Genomic DNA, 17,703 nt, shown 5'->3' with positions numbered 1-17,703 from the left:
AAGATTTATCTATTACCATTTATGAGACCAGTTGTGGATTCGATCATGAAATCAGAGTAATGAGATAATATAGTTATTGATATTCTATGAGATCAAGCTGTGGATTCGATCATAGAATCAGAACAATTGTTTATTTCCATTCCGTGGGACCAATCGCAGATTAGACCATGGAATAGGAGCAATTGTTATTTCCATTCCATGGGACCAGTCGTGGATTCGACCATGGAATAGGATCAATTGTTATTGCCATTCCATGGGACCAATCGTGGATTCGACCATGGAATAAGAGCAATTTTTATTACCATTCCATCGGACCAGTCGTGGATTCGACCATGGAACAGGAGCAATTTTTATTGCCATTCCATAGGACCAGTCGTGGATTCGACCATGGAATAGGAGCAATTGTTATTGTCATTCCATGGGACCAGTCGTGGATTCGACCATGGAATAGGAGCAATTGTAATTAGGAATAATTAACTTTGTGGATCTATACTAGCAGAGCAAGCTATCTAGGAGCATTAATTATCCCGATATGAGCTTGTCGGTAAGTTATATCCTTTATCTAGTCAGGGTAAACTCGTTGTTTGTTCCTGAAGACGTTATCGCTCTATACTAGCAGAGCAAGCTGTCTAGGAGCCGTCCATCTCGTGATACTATATAGAAATAATCACTGAAAGTATTCAGTATTCATGAGATATGCCGTTGTCCAGTCGTTAGACTACATATCTACATGTACTATGAGAGAAAGTACTCTCCGTTGAGAATTCGATGAGAGACCCGCGTCTCGATACTCACGTCTGATTGCTGGATCAGAGCTTCGTATAATTATGAGTTTACGATTTTAGCCCTTGTCGAAAATCCACCATCTACAGATACCAGCTGGATTAGATATTTGTTTATACGGAACAATTAGGGTTTGGTATCTGAGTCATTCTGAAACTTAGCATGCGCCATTCCCCATGCCCAAGCCGCGTCAAGCCGAGTCGCTCCCAACCCAAGCCAAGCCGAGCCGCGTCCAAGCCGCGCCGATCCGAGCCGCCCAAGCCGCGTCCGAGCCGATCCAAGCCGCATCCAAGCCATTCCCAAGCCGCGTCCGAGAAGCATCCAAGCCATGCCCAAGCCGCGCCGAGCCAAGTCGCATCCAAGCCAAACCAAGCCAAGTCGCGCCCAAGCCGCGTCAAGCCAATTTGCGTCCAAATCGCGCCCAAGTCACCTATCTGCTACTTCAAGCTAACGGTGCCAACGTCCCATGATCAAAGTGAATCTATCCAAAATCCGTTGGCACAAGGATCACAGGCCTCTAACGCCTTTCACTAAAGGTTAGTTGATTTTTCTCGACAATCTCCTCATGTCATGCTCTCTTGATTTTACTCTCGCCTGTCACCATCTCATGCTTACCTCGCGACAATGCTACTGTTGCGTGCTAAGCAGGGGACTTAATGTTGATGGTGGTTTTTATCTTAGGGTTAAAATCGTAAAACCTTGCATCAGATGTGACGTCACTCTGCAAGAAATGGTGCTGGGAGTACTAACCTCTCCACCAACGCATTTATTGAACCGCTCAATATACCTAAATTCTGGCGCCTTGCCAATACTAGACTCGCTGAGTACTTTCCTGTGCTATGTTCCTCAGCAGAAACCTTAAATCGGTATGGCATGACGGATTTATGTTCACTCGCAGCTGAGTAGCATGAAACCTCCAAGTACCAAAAATTAAGGCCATTGCACGAAAGGCTCAGACAGAAAGCATACTTCATTCTGTAGGTAAATATTTTTTGTGACAACATACGTAAATCCATCTAATCATTATGATAACTTGCAAAGAACTCATAAACGCAACTAAATTGAAAATTAGGGTTTTGCGCCTCGCACCATATACTAGACCCCGTTGGTCGAAACCATGCCTAGCCAAGCTAAGGAAACCAACTTCGCCGCAACGCGCCAAAAGTGCGGTGGCGCCCTAACATGCCGGCCCTCTTCCCATTGACCAATCAGGTCACCTTAAAACCACCACCGCTCGTTGGTGTATATGGAGGGTTTTCAACAAGGGCTAAAATCGTAAACTCATAATTATACGAAGCTCTGATCCAGCAATCAGACGTTTGTATTGAGACATGGGTCTCTCATCGAGTTCTCAACGGAGAGTACTTTCTCTCAGAGTACATGTAGATATGTAGTCTCACGACTGGACAACGGCATATCTCATGAATACTGAACACTTTCAGTGACGATTTCTATATAGTATCACGAGATGGACGGCTCCTAGACAGCTTGCTCTGCTAGTATAGAGTGATAACGTCTTCAGGAACGAACAACGAGTTTACCATGACTATATAAAGGATATGACTTACCGACAATCTCATATCGGGATAATTAATGCTCCTAGACAGCTTGTTCTGCTAGTATAGAGCCACAAAGTTAATTATTCCTAATTAAGATTAATTCTGCCGTGACGTTCACTACTGACTTCCCAGAATAATTTATTATTGCTCATATTCCATGGTCGAATCCACGACTGGTCCCATGGAATGGCAATAATAATTGCTCCTATTCCAGGGTCGAATCCACGACTGGTCCCATGGAATGGCAATAAACAATTTTTCTGATTCTATGATCGAATCCACGGCTTGATCTCATAGAATAGCAATAACTATATTATCTCATTACTCCGATTTCATGATCGAATCCACAACTAGTCTCATAAATGGTAATAGATAAATCTTAATTACTCCGATTCTATGGTCGAATCTACGATCTCATGGAATGGTAATCCTCACTTTATTATTCTGAATTCGTAGTCGAATCCTCAGCTGATCCTATGAATTAATAATAAACATCTTATTACTCAGTTTTGTGAACTATTCTCCACTGAATTCCACAATTAGTAATAAATAATCAACAACCGGGCGTCTGAGTTACCTCTAAGTAAGCCCCGATTCAAATGGTGAAAGTGTATTCAACGACGATACACTAACAGTCACCGCACGAACGAGTATTTCAAAATACGACGAAACGATGAACCTATGCAAAATAGGGAAGAAAATAATAAATAATTAAAAATATTAACCAAGGTGTTGGGAACATGGACACATGACCTACTGACCGTGTCGTGGTCAGTTCCACGCCAGTTTTATATTTTTAATACATTTTTATTATTTTCCATGATTTGATGAAAATTCTCTCATCTGATCAAATCTCCTTCGTCTCGAGGAAGCTCCTCGGTTTCATGGTACTTCCATAAATCCATAACAAATAATATAAAATTAAGGAAAGGAGTGTGGGGTGTGACCATTGGACAACCGGCCATGCCTTGGTCCCACACCCCACGGTTCCTTATTACTTTATTATTTCTCTAATTTCATGAAAAACTCCTTAATTTCATGGTATTTTTGCACAAATCATCATATAATAATAAAATAAAATAAAATAATGAAAACTTGTGGGATCGGGCCATTAGCCGGCCGGTCATGCCCTAACCGGTCCCACACGCCCTTTGCTTTATTATTTTATTATTATTTATCCTATTTTTCCTTGAATTCATCAAATTCCTTGATTTTATGGTATTTCTCTCAAATTAGGAAAAATTCCCTCAAATCATCAAAAATACCTAAAAATATTAAAAAATTATGAAAACTCGTGGGACCGGGCCATAGCCGGCCAGCCGTGCCTCCATGGTCCCACACGCCCGTGTTTTTATTATTTTAATATTTTTCTTCCATGAACTCATGAAAACTCCTTCAATTCAAGGAAGCTCCCTAAATTCATCAAATTTTTAAAAATTCATGAATTTTTCATAAAATCATCAGAATATTATAAAATTAAGTAAAAGGCACCACGGGACCGTGGTCACGACCGGCCGACCATGCCTTGACCACGGCGGTCCCACGCCTCCTCATTCCTTATTTTATTTTTTATCATCTCATGGTGTTTTCCTCAGTTTCGTCGAAACCCTAATTTTGACATATTTTCTCGAATGGATGCTCAATTGCACGCCAGAAAATATCAAAATTCTCAGGACTGAGACGCGGACTCCTTGGGGACACGAGCAATCTATCTTGACCGACCAAGATTGGAAGTTTGCCTCAAGGAAGCCGGTCCCATCAATTTTCACAGTTTTGACCTAATTTGCACAATTGCTCGTATTAGGTCCAAAACTCTTCCAAACACTTTGGATTTTCATGAAGTGATCGTCAGGCGGTCACCTGACTACCCAGGGCCGGCTTCATGACCCCATGGTCGGTCCCTCACTCCGTCATAATTAATTAGGTTTTCTCACCTAAGGCTCAGACGAGCATTTTCGAATAAATGATTAAACCAACATTTAATCATTCTTTCACAAAAAAATCGTCAACTCTTCAGGAGTTCTTTGTATTTTCTCACGTGAGCATATAGACACTACATGGTTGATCCACGGTCCCATGGTTAAAAATCTGACGAACCATGAATTGATCATCAATTGATCAAATTAGGGTTTCTGAATCCAAGGATCATCATTCCAGATTCCAACCTTAATAATTTTACGATGATCTCATGGTCATTAATCTTATTAATTATGCTCGGTTCAACAACCAGTACTTTAATTAATATTTTGGTCACACTGCCAATAATCCATCAGATGAGCAACACTTTCTCAGACGATCAAATATTCAACAATTCATCACATGAGCAACACTTGCTCAGATGATAAATATTTGCTCAAACCAAGGAATATTGGTTCAATAATCATTATTCAACGATCCATCGAATGAGCAATACTTGCTCACTTCATCGTAAGAACTATACCTCTGTCTCATGACATGTTCAATTCATGAGTTCCAGAACATCATGTTCAACTTCGCAACTACATGGACTCATCGTCCCATCAAACCACGAAGTCATCAATTGACTAACAAACCACGAGATGTCAATCATGTCACTTTGGGGGATATCACTTAGGGTTTTGGTCTGGCGGTCTACGGCACGTGTGTTCATATACACGATGGAATGTGAGCAAGTCGTGCAATCAGTTGAAGGAATTCACGAGGTAGTGGGTGGAAAATCGACCAAGTCTCCACATGTTGAGCAACTGGTTTCAAACACGATCTCCACTTCCCCACTCCTTGATTCCATCAACTGTCACACTTCATGGGATCATGGTGTATACAATTCCAACAATATAAATAAGTCTTTGAATCATGATTGAATCATCATCAACAGTATCATCAATCTCACGTCTCATCGACAACACGAGATCGTCAACGCATAAATTGAGAAACTACTCTCAATTGAGAAATTTCAATCATTTAGAGCTTATCATATTCAGAATCTACACACCCACAATCTTTGATTACCATTGATTCCACACATTTCCCAGCTTCCCTCCTACAGATCAACCCATCCTCTCTTGTGACCGAATTTACTCTGGAACGGTCATTGTCTTGATTTAGACCGGAGTACTACAGATTGATCTCTCGAATCTAAAGCACCCCCTTTGCAGCAGTGCATCTGTGTGAGGTTTAACATTTCGCTCGGTTCGAGGAGTCTCCTCCGTACGGTCGTGTCCTCAATTCCTTAAAAACCAGCAAATCGTTTTTCCCCATCTACAGATTGGCGACCACAGTGGGAGATTAATCTCTCAGTTGCAATCTCAAGCTTTCACAAGATGGTTGATCTTAGGTCACATACGATCGCAGATCCTAATACAAACGATGCTAGCACTAGCAACAAAAACGACAATCAGAATATCCCGGAAACAATTCCGGCCTTCAATACTGACGGTGGTGACATTACTCCTCCTCACGCTGAGGGTCATCCCCTGTTCGGTCGATACCCTGAAGAAGTCAAAGGAAATCCACCACCTACCATTGTTGATCTTGTCAAAGCGCAAGAGACTCTTGCAAAGAATCAGACTGACATGGCTTCTACACAGAAGGAGCTATGTAATCATCTCAAAACTTTAATGATAAGATGTCAGAAAAGACTCAAGAAAAGGGAAAAGAGAAGGAGAAATCCTCAGATGTTGCTGATCCTGAAGTAATCCCAATCGATAAAGTGGATGATGATGAAACCGGCAAAGCTGCAGGTTCATTAGCAAAGGAACCATCAAATTTCATTACTCGGGAAGACGTGGAGCGCCTTCTGGAAAACCGTTGAAAAGACAAGAAATCACATGTCCATCGTCACCAACCTCTTTATCCTGCCGCTACGCAGAGGATTCCCCTTCCAAAAGGTTACATTTCTCCAACTTTCACTCTGTATGATGGAACTGGAAATGCTCAAGAACATGTCTCTCGTTTCCTCGAAGCCTTGGGAGAGCATGAACATAACCATGTTGTTCGTCTCAAGGAGTTTTCAAAATCCTTGAAAGGCAGAGCATATACCTGGTACAACAACATCACACCGGGGACCATCAACAATTGGGGAGAAATGATCAACGCCTTCTACAGGAAGTACTTTTTCGTGTCAGAGCAAGTTACTCTCTCTGACCTTGGAAGAATGTTTCAGAGGGTCAGTGAAAATCCCAACGACTACGTGAAAAGATTCAGAGACCAAGACCTGGATTGTCATGACCCAAATGTCACGGAGCAACAGTTAGTAGATTTGTGCATCAACGACATGCTCCCGGTTTACGGAGCTCTACTGGAGAATCTTCGATTCCAGAAATTCTCAGAGCTTCACGAAGCTGCGAAGAGATCAGCAACCACTGCGCCTGCTCTGTCGGAAACCACGAGACACTCGAGGTAGCAGACGTCTGATCAAGAAGCAGTAAAACCTCCAGCCTTCCACAAACACTGTTGCAGAAGGGAGCAAACGGAAAGACAAACCTCCGCGCAAGCATACCTCAGCTCCTTCAAAAGAACAAAGGAAGGATAAGCAAGATGCACAAGCCTCTGACCAACACACAAGAGTTCCTGATCAAGAAGCACCTGACTTTCCTTTTTTCCATTGAAGAGGTGACTTCCACAGGTTCGCCAATCATCCGATAAGCGACTGCGGAGTTTTGAAGCACATTTTCAAAGAGAAGGTTGATCCAAAATAGCTTCAACTGGGGACTGAAGGAGTACACAAGAATCCTCTCCCAGTCAGAACCTTTACACTCTCTGAACAACCTATCAAAGAGGCAGTTCAATCCTTGGTCGAACGTGAATTGCTTTATTTGTCGAAGGAACAAAGGACAAACATGTTCACAGTACTAAACCACATTGTTTCAAGAAGTCCATTCCGAAAATACATCTTGAGCCTCCATCTACAGATCAAGAGATATACGACTGGGGACTGCTGATCACAGCCAATCTCAGAAGGAACGAATTTGGAAGAACGTTGATTGATGCTGACACCGCCATCAACAACATTCCACTGAAAACCATCGGATTCACATGCATCACTCGACAAGAAGATACTTATGATCCATCTCAATCAGAGACCTTGAAGGAGCGCTCGGAGATACTTATGGCTACATCATTCTCAAAGTGAACATAAGTTCAACCAAGTTTCCCATAATCAGGAAGATCAAGGATATGACATGTCCTTCAGATGAGCGTGGATCCGCGATGAAAATATGGGTACTTGCAAAGCGCATTTGGTTACACATCTCTCCAACGAAGAAAGTTCTGATCCAGAAGATTTGACGGACATTCCATCATCAGAGTACTTTGAGGAATTTCAAACTTTGACGAGGTTGAACCAAGAACCTACAAAATATGCATAGGCATTCATCAAGAGGTTCCGCACTCAGGCAAGTCTCATTCCATATCTATGTCATTTATTTCCCCACATGCTATCCTAGCATGGGACTTAATTATGCTAGCAACTCTACAAGACGTTATGAATGGTAGCTTCACCGCATTAGTATTTTACCAAGTGGTTGAATCTGACGTTTCTCCGAATCAAGCACTTAAACATTCATTAATGACGTCCAAACATGGCAAAGAACACTTTGGGCGTTTCTCCTGCAAGTCCATGTGTTCCACAAAATCAGAAAGCTCTGATGTCTGCACAAGTGTCGAATCCCACTACTGCAACGAAAGGTATGCTGAATCAACAGAAGATACTCCAGGGTCGAGACAATCAAATCTAAGACATTTGATGCTTAAGTAATATGTTCTTCAACGCTCAAGCACCTAAGAAGTCTTCAAATTGTACTCCCAATCAAAGAGTACACCTTCGCATCTGGCTTCAGCACCAATATCTCGACGATGACACACTGATTCAACACCAGCACGATTAAAGTGTAACTAAACTACAATCGATAAGTCTTCATTATCCCAGGATAAGACTTCCGAAGCAGATGCAACATCATTCATACGTGGATGGCGCTACCTCCTTCAACATACACTGGGCAACCTGAGGTGATTCCATGAAACTTCATCAACGGGATTTCTCTACTTCACAAGCCCCTGCATGATTGAGGAACTTCTTCTCTTTACAAATCACGTCCAGTATGAAAACTGCTGATGTTATCTACCGCAACAACGTCGACTTACTGACACAGCTAGTTTATGATAAAGTTATGCTTTCAGGAGCATTCAAGTTGAACTCTCAGTACACCTTCATCTTAGGGACGCTCAACTCATCAACTAATTCGTGAATGTAAAAGGCTCACTGGATGAAGGAGAAAATATTATATCTATAATCATGATTCTAGCCTTTTCGGTCTTTGGAGAAACTTCAACCATGGTATCAGCATCAACAATAATCTCTAGAGGAACACAATCCATGATCTCAGCATCGACAAAGATCTCTGGAGTGTAATCATTCATGGTTTCAGCACCAACAACGGTCTCAGGAGCAACATCCTCAGGGCTTCATCAACTAATCATTCTCTGAAGTGTTACATATGAAGCGGACTTCTTCAAGAACCAATGATTCATATCAAGATGTGTAGACCTAATAACATGCTCACATGAAAGTCTTCCCAAAGCTGACACGACTGGTGGGCATAGTCCAGAGTCTTCTACAAGATGTTCTCATCACCTCTACAAATGAGATACAACACACTTCAGGCCATGGGTCTGCAAAAACGTACCAACGGGTGAGGAATGGGACAATATTTCCTCAACAAAAGATGTTCGTCTATGTCTCTTCTACAACATACCAAAAGGGTCATCAATCGGACATACGAGCTGAAAGATATGGCCTTTACCATCAGGTCTACGAAATCTGAAAAATTTGTACGGGATTACAAATTACAAATGTGCACGCTTCGTTGGATGACCTATACAACTCCAAATTGAGTGATTCTTATCTCATTAGACAACTCAGTCTCTTAGCTTCAAAAGTTGTGGTCAAACATCAAATTACGACGTCGTATGAGGTTCCTACAGCTTCCAGAGCATACAACATGCATGCAACAATTCTTAGACGGGATTCATAACTTCCACAATCGATAGGTGTCCACCAGGTCTTTTCGCTAAGTCTTTCATCAAGTTTTACAGTCCAAGACTCGTGACACCATACTTTCATGTGCTAATCATTCATAATAAAAGCAATGCTATCATCGGGACATGAAATCATGGTCATTACATCATCCTGTCTCGAGAGCAACCTCAGCTACGCTCTCGTGACCAGGGTTTCAGAAGTGATGTTCTACGACTGACAGAAGCAAGATGGCGTTGCAAGCACCATGCTCATGTATCCATCAAAGGGTCCTGATATAAAAGGAATCAATGACATTAAAAGTCTTCACCAACCGTTCAAGACACAAGCGAATGGTCTAAAGACACACATGAATGTTTTACAACAAGCTCGTCTGAGGTGATTTTACACTTCCCTGTACAAACCGACAAGATGGGAGAAATTGGTGAATAATTTGTGGATGTGTCATACACCATTCTCTTCGTATGGATGTCCTCTTTAACATATCCAAAATTCACAGCAATTGAAGAAACGAGCGAAGAGTTGTGGGCAAAACATTGGACCACATGCCAGTTGAAAATTTTCTGAAGGTCTCATGGAAGTTTAATGTTTCGTCAATTTCGGATCCTAAACATGCTCGGAACCCAAAAAGCTTCTTTGCTAAAGTTTGGAAATTTCCTGGGCATGAGGATACATGGGTAGACCGCGAAAATCTAATATCGAACGAAGATTATACAACAATTTCAATGAAGACCTAATTTCTGAATTTTCTGATCACGAATTATGGCGAAATTCTTCGTTCATCCACATCTGAATCAGGAGCTACACCATCAACACAAAGCCGAACTTCATCTTCAGCCGATAGTCTCGCTTGCTGAAGTCGGCGGTGCTTATGCTGATAAGGGACGACTCATAGATGATCTAGAGACATACAAAGTACCAGCTTTCCAGCGTCTCTGAAAGGTTGATTCATCCCAGGATGAACATATCTGCAAACGTCTTCATGTTTGACTTGATATTTCTGTAGTGTTCGCCGGAAGATCCAGAAAGGTGGTTGTAACCAGAAGTCACCACTATCTGAGGCGAAATACATAGAGTCATGGATATACCAGCAACAAGCACGCGCTGAAACGGTAACAATCCAACTCTTACCTGTTTACAATTTCACTAGCTGTAGTGATTATAACGTCAAAATTTCGAAAATTTGCTCGTTCCTTCAAACCCGCAAAGTCGAGCAAAATTCATTATTCAAAATCATGACTTGATTTTCATCAAACCGTGAACAACCCACGTGAATCTTAACATTCACTGGTTTTTCAAAAATTGGACAGACGTCCATTTTACAATTGTGAAAACTCACATACATACATTATTTCATCATATATAATTGTCTACTTTCAACAGTTGTTCAAAATCAAAACATGATTTTACAAAATATATAAATATTTAACGTGAAACTCACGTAAATTTGAAAAAAAGATGTCTATATATTTGGCTCCCTCGCACGAGCATCTGTCTTTGAAGCGAGAGTATATTTTCAAAGATTTCTGAAAGATCGAAGATAAAATTTTCATGAAAGCTCATAAATTTTTTTTATTACTAACAAACGCAAGTCAATTAAAAAAAAAAAAAAACTTTTCTCTCGTACGAGCATTCACCTTTGAAACGAGAGTTTATTCCACTTTGTGAAATCTCACATATTTAAAAAAAAAAATTGTTTTTCGTGAAAGCTCATAGACAAAATTTTATCATTAGACTCAGGTCTATCTTGTTTGTTTCTTAAACTAACGAACGAACGTCCGCGGATTCCCTTTCTTGGTCCCGGACTCGTGAATCCTAAATCGACCAAGGTTCCACCATCGAATCAGCGGTTCTACACCAATTTATGCTCATCAAACGACGCTCCAATCATGACATTGAAGCCTTCATCAAGTCGTGGTTTGCTCATGCTCTCTAAATCCGGTAACGTATCAACTTACGACTAAGTTCAATTACTGGTATTATTATTTATGGCTGGAAAATCACCATTTAATGCTGACTGAGGAACACAGCTTTCCTCAGTAAGCAGGGGACTTAATGTAGATGGTGGATTTTCGACAAGGGCTAAAATCGTAAACTCATAATTATACGAAGCTCTGATCCAGCAATCAGATGTGAGTATTGAGACACGGGTCTCTCATCGAATTCTCAACGGAGAGTACTTTCTCTCAGAGTACATGTAGATATGTAGTCTCACGACTGGACAACGGCATATCTCATGAATACTGAACACTTTCAATGATTATTTCTATATAGTATCACGAGATGGACGGCTCCTAGACAGCTTGCTCTGCTAGTATAGAGCGATAACGTCTTCAGGAACGAACAACGAGTTTACCATGACTATATAAAGGATATGACTTACCGAAAAGCTCATATCGGGATAATTAATGCTCCTAGACAGCTTGCTCTGCTAGTATAGAGCCAGAAATTTAATTATTCCTAATTAAGATTAATTCTGCCGTGACATTCACTACTGAATTCCCAGAATAATCTATTATTGCTCCTATTCCATGGTCGAATCCACGACTGGTCCCATGGAATGGCAATAACAATTGCTCCTATTCCATGGTCGAATCCACGACTGGTCCCATGGAATGGAAATAAACAATTGTTCTGATTCTATGATCGAATCCATGGCTTGATTTCATAGAATATCAATAACTATATTATCTCATTACTCCGATTTCATGATCGAATCCACAACTGGTCTCATAAATGGTAATAGATAAATCTTAATTACTCTGATTCTATGGTCGAATCTACTATCCCATGGAATGGTAATGCTCACTTTATTATTCTGAATTCGTAGTCGAATCCTCAGCTGATCCTATGAATTAATAATAAACATCTTATTACTCAGTTTTGTGAATTATTCTCCACTGAATTCCACAATTAGTAATAAATAATCAACAACCGGGCATCTGAGCTACCTCTAAGTAAGCCCCGATTCAAATGGTGGAAGTGTATTCAACGACGATACACTAACAGTCACCGTACGAACGAGTATTTCAAAATACGACGAAACGATGAACCTATGCAAAATAGGGAAGAAAATAATAAATAATTAAAAATATTGACCAAGGTGCTGGGAACACGGACACACGACCTACGGACCGTGCCGTGGTCAGTTTCACACCAGTTTTATATTTTTAATACATTTTCATTATTTTCCATGATTTGATGAAAATTCTCTCATCTGATCAAATCTCCTTCGTCTCGAGGAAGCTCCTCGGTTTCATGGTACTTCCATAAATCCATAACAAATAATATAAAATTAAGGAAAGGAGTGTGGGGCGTGACCATTGGCCAACCGGCCATGCCTTGGTCCCAGCCGGATCCACACCCCACGGTTCCTTATTATTTTATTATTATTATTATTATTTCTCTAATTTCATGAAAAACTCCTTGATTTCATGGTATTTTTTGCACAAATCATCGTATAATAATAAAATAAAATAAAATAATGAAAACTTGTGGGACCCGGACACTAGCCGGTCCCACACGCCCTTTGCTTTATTATTTTATTATTATTTATCCTATTTTTCCTTGAATTCATCAAAAATACCTAAAAATATTAAAAAATTATGAAAACTCGTGGGACCGGGCCATAGCCGGACGGCCATGCCTCCATGGTCCCACACGCCCGTGTTTTTATTATTTTAATATTTTGCTTCCATGAACTCATGAAAACTCCTTCAATTCATGGAAACTCCCTAAATTCATTAAATTTCTCAAAATTCATGAATTTTTCTTAAAATCATCAAAATATTATAAAATTAAGGAAAAGGCACCACGGGACTGTGGTCACGACCAGACGACCATGCCTTGACCACGACGGTCCCACGCCTCCTCATTCCTTATTTTATTTTTCATCGTCTCATGGTGTTTTCCTCAGTTTCGTCGAAACCCTAATTTTGGCATATTTTCTCGAATGGATGCTCAATTGCACGCCAGAAAATATCAAAATTCTCAAGACTGAGACGCGGACGCCTTAGGGACATGAGCAAGCTATTTTTACCGACCAAGATTGGCTCTTTGGCTCACGGAAGCCGTTCCCATCAATTTTCACAGTTTTGACCTAATTTGCACAATTGCTCGTATTAGGTCCAAAACTCTTCCAAACACTTTGGATTTTCATGAAGTGATCGTCAGGCGGTCACGTGACTACCCAGGGCCGGTTTCATGACCCCATGGTTGGTCCCTCACTCCGTCATAATTAATTAGGTTTTCTCACCTAAGGATCAGACGAGCATTTTCGAATAAATGATTAAACCAGCATTTAATCATTCTTTCACAAACAAATCGTCAACTCTTTAGGAGTTCTTTGTATTTGCTCACGTGAGCATATGGACACTACATGGTTGATCCACGGTCCCATGTAGTCTCTCCCTCCTTCGTCCCATGGTTAAAATTCTGACGAACCATGAATTGATCATCAATTGATCAAATTAGGGTTTCTGAATCCAAGGATCATCATTCCAGATTCCAACCTTAATAATTTTACGACGATCTCATGGTCATTAATCTTATTAATTATGCTCGGTTCAACAACCAGTACTTTAATTAATATTTTGGTCACGCTGCCAATAATCCATCAGATGAGCAACACTTGCTCAGACGATCAAATATTCAACAATTCATCACATGAGCAACACTTGCTCAGATGATAAATATTTTCTCAAACCAAGGAATATTGGTTCAACAATCAATATTCAACGATCCATCGAATGAGCAATACTTGCTCACTTCATCGTAAGAACTATACCTTTGTCTCATGACATGTTCAATTCATGAGTTTCAGAACATCATGTTCAACTCAGCAACTACATGGACTCATTGTCCCATCAAACCACGAAGTCATCAATTGACTAACAAACCACGAGACGTCAATCATGTCACTTTGGGGGATATCACTTAGGGTTTTGGTCTGGCAGTTTACGGCACGTGTGTTCAAACACACGATGGAATGTGAGCAAGTCGTGCAATCAGTTGAAGGAATTCACGAGGTAGTGGGTGGAAAATCGACCAAGTCTCCACACGTTGATCAACTTGTTTCAAACACGATCTCCACTTCTCCACTCCTTGATTCCATCAACTGTCACACTTCATGGGATCATGGTGTCTACAATTCCAATAATATAAATAAGTCTTTGAATCATGATTGAATCATCATCAACAATATCATCAATCTCACGTCTCTTCGACAACACGAGATCATCAACTCATCAATTGAGCAACTACTCTCAATTGAGCAATTTCAATCATTCAGAGCTTATCATATTCAGAATTCACACACCCACAATCTTTGATTACCATTGATTCCACACATTTCCCAGCTTCCCTCCTACAAATCAACCCATCCTCTCTTGTGACCGAATTTACTCTGGAACGGTCATTGTCTTGATTTAGGCCGGAGTACTATAGATTGATCTCTCAAATCTAAAGCACCCCCTTTGCAGCGGTGCATCTGTGTGAGGTTTAACATTTCGCTCGGTTCGAGTAGTCTCCTCCGTACGGTCGTCTCCTCTATTCCTTAAAAACCAGCAAATCGTTTTTCCCCATATACAGTTGGATGTTTAGCCACACCCCTAGCATGATGGCCCCACTTTCCGACGACCAATCAGGTTGCTCCAAACCTGTCACGGTCTCAAAAGAAGTCGCTATACTAAGATAGCTTCCCAAAACATGCTAGCTTCCCCAAACGTGCTAGCTTCCAAAACGCTCCACACGCATACTACACGCGTTAATTAGGGTTTCAACACACCAAACCTTAATTTGAGCAAGTTGTAACCAAAATCGTCCACGATACTTTGGCCACGTCGCAACTAGCATACTGTTATGCCGTGGCCACTGCAATACCACCAACACGTTTCCAATATCGCTATGCAATCAAGATGCGGCCACGATCAATGGTCATCTTTTCTCCTGAGATGCAAATATCAGTCGTCCGAACTCGCTACCAAACCGCAAGAGTTGTGGGCACTTTTGGACACAACGCCAAATCCCTTGGTTTATGCCGCCAAACCCTAAATTGGCTACAACACCAAATTTCATGGTTTATACCAAAACCCCTAACTAAGTCGCGCCTACAAATGTGCGAACATGTTGGCCATGCCTCCATGCCACAGCCACTAGAACGTCGCTATGCCACGGCTACTTGCATGCCACCGCTGCTAGCACGTCGCTATGCCAAGGCTACTGGCATGCCACCATGCCACATCTGCTAACACATCGTTATGCCACGGCTACTGGCATGCCGCCATGCCACGGCTGCTAGCACGTCTCTATGCCAAGGCTACTGGCATACCACCATGCCACAACTGCTAGCACGTCGTTATGCACGGCTACTCATGCCACCATACCACGGCTACTAGCACGTCGCTATGCCAAGGATACTGGCATGCCACCATGCCACAGCTGCTAGCATGTCGCTATGCCAAGGCTACTGGCATGCCACCATGACACAACTGCTAGCACGTCGCCATGCCACGGCTACTGGCATGCCACCATGCCACAACTGCTAGCACGTCGCTATGCCACAACTACTGACACGCCACCATGCCACAGCTGCTAGCACGTCTCTATGCCATGTCTACTGACACGCCACCATGCCACAACTGTTAGCACGTCGCTATGCCACGGCTACTGGCACGCCACCATGTCACAGCTCTTAGCACGTCGCTATGCCACGGCTACTGGCATGCCACCATGCCACACGTAGCAACCTGCTAAACGTTTTTCACGAAAACATTCGAAACATGTCACAAACTGGGGGATACTCATCAGGGTATTGGTTTGGAGGTTTACAGCGTGTGGCGTGCAATACACCCGTTACAAGAAGTGTCATAAGAGTGAGGCGGTTAGTAAATACAAGAAGTAATGGTGAAACGTTTTCTTCATTATGGAAACATCAATTCCAGACGTCACCTGTTACCACTTTCTTCCATTACTCAACCGTTTCCACTTCTTACGAGGCCAAGGTACGTTTCATTACGACTTGTATAAATAGGTTTCACCTATTTCCACCAAAAAACAAGTTTTGGTCAGGAGAACAATACACATCCAAAAATCACCTGGTAGCTTTCCATTCAGCTCACCAGTTCAACTTTCGGATACAAGTCGCAAAACACCCACACTTCCAGAATCAACTATTCTGGTCTCAACAGTTTCTTCGCTTCCCTCCCTAAGACCAACCCTTCTCCTTCACTTTGTGACCGAAGCAAGCCTGGAATGACCATTTCTTTGTTTAGGCCAGGGTTGTATAGATTGATCTCTCGAATCAAAAGTACTCCCGTGCAGTACATTGTTTTGGGTTTAGATTCGTTTCTCACCCGCACTCACACGAAATTATCGAAATCAACAGAAACGATTTTTACCCACAAACAAAATGATAAACATACCAACAAATAATAATAAAAAAATGAAAACTAAAAGAAAATATTTTTTAAAAGAAATTAAAAGTATATGAAAAAACATCCCTACCAAGATAAGGTCAAATAAGATAGATCACTTAACATTAACAAATTGGTATTTCATCCCCAAAATATTCTCTAATGTCCAGCTCTTACATTTATGTACCTAATAGATCTTCATCCATTTTTGGACCATGTTTGTCATCATCGTGCAACTGTCCTCCGTCAAGGACAAGCTTTTCACGCTATTGAATCACTTGATCAAAGGCATATCCATAAATATTTTCAACCAATATTTAATCACCATCAACCCCGGCCTCTATCATTACCTTAATGATCCGTTTAAGATATTTCGTCTTAACTACAACTAGATCAACTTTGGATATGCGGTCATCAAAGGTTTTCAAGTTAACTTCTTTACTATCTTCTACTGTTTTTATTTTTTTAATTTGGGAAGAATGATAACTTTGTCATTAGATCAATGACAGATCAGAGGATGATCTAAATAGAAATCACTCTAATTGTCAATATGGAGCCAAAAACTGAAAACTGAAATAGAAAGAACACCCAAATGATCCATCACTTATTTTTTTCTGTTTTTCGCTACTCGGATAGCTAAACAAGTGTATATCCTCCTAGTAAAGTTCTTATCACAAACCCATTACTAGTTCCAACTTTCCTCTAGTTATTAGCCAAGAATTTGCACATGCAAAGCAAGATTTTATTTGCTCGATTATTCAAACATATCACACATTACTAATTTCTAAGGATAAATAAAGGAATTTAACAAGGAAACAATTTTTCTTTGTAAACCCAAACCTCTGCTAAAGACAGATTGAGCTCAACTGTAATCGCAGCCTGAGTTGGCGATGAATACCCTGCCTACACACATAAAACAAAACATACTAGTCTCACA

Source organism: Papaver somniferum, chromosome 3 (genome assembly GCF_003573695.1).
Source record: "Papaver somniferum cultivar HN1 chromosome 3, ASM357369v1, whole genome shotgun sequence".
NCBI lineage: Eukaryota > Viridiplantae > Streptophyta > Magnoliopsida > Ranunculales > Papaveraceae > Papaver > Papaver somniferum.
The sequence above is the reverse complement of the archived record's forward strand: the minus strand, read 5'-3'. Positions refer to the sequence as shown.